Here is a 3,787-nt window from a genome sequence, read left to right on the forward strand (position 1 = left end):
AAAGTTTAATGTGGCAATGCTTCTTCGAATTGTACCAAATGTCACTTTCCTTCCAATGCCAAACTCTGCAAAAATCTTACCCACACAATCACAGAGATTACCGTATGGTTTACCAGAGCATGTGAAAAAGAAGAGTGTTGTGTCTGGGGTCATTCCACTCAGATGAGGCCTGATCCGATGGAATCGTTGAAGCCAAGTGTATTCCTCATCAGATATAACAATTCTGCACTCCCCGAAGCTGTAGTTAGTTTTGTGGCTTGCTACAGTCATTTGATAAACCCCACTTTCATTGGTTATTTCATTGAAATCACTCTCACCGAACATGGTGACTGGGGATCGTCGAGTTCCATTAAAAGTCGCCAACCGGCTGGACATGAGAGCCGCAAACCTGCGTCTGTCAGATGAGGTGGCTCGGACTTCCAGCCTGCTGAGAACAGAAGGAATAGATGCATTGCTTAGCTCCAAAAATCGTTTTAACTCCGCAGCGCTGAGCACCTCGTCCCTGCAGCGTCTGCGAAATTGTGCCATGTGCGTTGCCAGGCTCTGCCTAGAATCCCTGTCTATCTTTGCCAAGCAGAGTAACAATTTGCGAATTACACTGGCTTTAGCTTGCAGACCATTCGGCCGGAACTGAATAAGATATTTCAGGAAACTTCTAACATCTGATCGGTATAGTTTTAATGTGGATGGTGCCAAACTACGGCCTTCACATGTCCGGTACCACTCATACACACGCATGTAGTTGTCCAGAAAACACAGGCCTTCATCGGATTTGTCCTCGGACATAATGCGGAGGAATTCCCGTACTCGTGACAGACTGGTGTGACTATTGTCTATTCTTTTAACTGAAGGGTTAATACCCTTAATATAGGTAGCATATTCATTCAAAATGACATCACTCAAACCTTCAGTTGTGGACGGCACACCACCGCCGCCTCCATCACTTTCGCTATCGGTGGAAGGCGACATGACGCTGCATTGCTCCCCCGGTTCCGAGCATTGTTCACCGGTTGACTGCACCGTCGCCTGACTGGTTGACTGCACCGCTGACTGCTCACTCTCGCCACTCAGCTGCTGTTCTGCGGACAACTCACTTCCAACGCCGTTGTTAGGCTCCATACAATCCCCTGGGTAGGCCTGCTGTGTCTCAGCCGAAATCGGGCTACATTGCACGGCATGATTCCATTCCATAGATGCGTGTGTAAGTCCATGGACAGTCTTAAAATGTTTGTCTATCCGCGAAATATGCGTCTTGGTACAAAGTCCACAGTCATGTCGTTTTTGTTTGCTGTCCATAGCTAGCTTCTCTCTCCTGCCTTCCTGTGTGTATGTTTGTTAGCTTCCAACCGTCGCCTAATCAATGGCCTAATTATCACCAGGTGTGGATACAGGTGCGGCGCGAGCGGGGCACGGGCGGGGCACGGGCGGGGCAAGGGCGGGGCTGTGTCATAGCTATGCCCTGCTTAGGGCTATAGACATGAATTGTTATGCCGGAAAATAGGCACCTTGAATGGGATTCAATTCATAGAGCACTGCCCTTGGAGCCCACAGGCTCAGATGCCACATGCCACAATACCACTTCCACATACCACAATGCCACTTCCACATACCACAATGCCACTTCCACATACCACAATGCCACTTCCACATACCACAATGCCACTTACACAAGTGTCAAACGCCCCTTCACCAAGTGCCAAACGCCCCAACCCTAACCCTAACCCTAACCCTAAGAAGGTCGTAAGTTCCATCAGCAGTGCCACAGGTGCCATAGGTGCCAAACCCCTGCCTGGGTAATTTTTAAAGCTATTTAAAAAAAAAAAATATGCCGGGCAAGAGGCACTCTGACCGGGGTAACATTAGGTGTGCACTGCCCCCCCCTGGAGCCCTGTGGCACTTGGCACTTGGCACTTGGCACTTTAAACCTTTCATAAGTGCCATAGGTGCCAGACCCCTGACTGGGTCATTTTTAAAGAATAAAGGGCTACACACATTAAATACTATGCCGGGCAAGAGGCACTCTGACCGGGGTAACATTAGGTGTGCACTGCCCCCCTGGAGCCCTGTGGCACTTGGCACTTGGCACTTGGCACTTTAAACCTTTCATAAGTGCCATAGGTGCCAGACCCCTGACTGGGTCATTTTTAAAGAATAAAGGGCTACACACATTAAATACTATGCCGGGCAAGAGGCACTCTGACCGGGGTAACATTAGGTGTGCACTGCCCCCCTGGAGCCCTGTGGCACTTGGCACTTGGCACTTTAAACCTTTCATAAGTGCCATAGGTGCCAGACCCCTGACTGGGTCATTTTTAAAGAATAAAGGGCTACACACATTAAATACTATGCCGGGCAAGAGGCACTCTGACCGGGGTAACATTATGTGTGCACTACCCCCCTGGAGCCCTGTGGCACTTGGCACTTGGCATTTGGCACTTGGCATTTGGCACTTTAAACCTTTCATAAGTGCCATAGAGTGGTAATTGCATAGGATTTCAGGGGTATACACATTAAATACTATGCCGGGCAAGAGGCACTCTGACCGGGGTAACATTATGTGTGCACTACCCCCCTGGAGCCCTGTGGCACTTGGCACTTGGCATTTGGCACTTGGCATTTGGCACTTTAAACCTTTCATAAGTGCCATAGAGTGGTAATTGCATAGGATTTCAGGGGTATACACATTAAATACTATGCCGGGCAAGAGGCACTCTGACTGGGGTAACATTAGGTGTGCACTGCCCTGTGGCACTTGGCACTTGGCACTTGGCATTTGGCACTTGGCATTTGGCACTTGGCACTTCCATAAGTGCCATAGAGTGGTAATTGCATAGGATTTCAGGGCTATACACATTAAATACTATGCCGGGCAAGAGGCACTTTGACTGGGATACAATTTTAAAAATTCCCGCACCATCTGGATTTGTCCACATGATGGCGACATTGGATAGGGTAAGCTGGGATAAAATTATGATGGTAATTGCATAGGATTTCAGGGGTATACACATTAAATACTATGCCGGGCTAGAGGCACTTTGACTGGGATAAAATTATTATGGTAATTGCATAGGATTTCAGGGGTATACACATTAAATACTATGCCGGGCAAGAGGCACTCTGACTGGGGTAACATTATGTGTGCACTGCCCCCCTGGAGCCCTGTGGCACTTGGCACTTGGCACTTGGCATTTGGCACTTGGCACTTCCATAAGTGCCATAGAATGGTAATTGCATAGGATTTCAGGGGTATACACATTAAATACTATGCCGGGCTAGAGGCACTTTAACTGGGATACAATTTTTAAAATTCCCGCACCATCTGGATTTGTCCACAAGATGGCATCATTGGATAGGGTAAGCTGATTTTAGGCATTGGGGCCTGGGAACACAATGTACATCAATGGCAGGGCTTTGCTGAAGATTGATGGGGAAATGGTGATGGGAAAATGGGCCAAAAAAAAGGGGGACAGAGCAGCCAACCTCCAAAGAGGCTGACTGCTCTGCCCCCCTTAAGGACAGTGGAACTACGGACCTCCAGGGCTATAGGCCTTCACTCACTACCCGGGTCAACATGCATGTCTCCGGACGTGAGAGTACAGCTTACCCCCTGGAGATACGGACCTCCAGGGCTATAGGCCTTCACTCACTATCCGGGAAACATGCATGTCTCCGGACGTGAGAGTACAGCTTACCCCCTGGAGATACGGACCTCCAGGGCTATAGGCCTTCACTCACTATCCGGGGAACATGCATGTCTACGGACGTGAGAGTACAGCTTACCCCCTGG

The sequence above is a fragment of the Salvelinus namaycush genome, unplaced genomic scaffold, assembly GCF_016432855.1.
Source record: "Salvelinus namaycush isolate Seneca unplaced genomic scaffold, SaNama_1.0 Scaffold3636, whole genome shotgun sequence".
Lineage (NCBI taxonomy): Eukaryota > Metazoa > Chordata > Actinopteri > Salmoniformes > Salmonidae > Salvelinus > Salvelinus namaycush.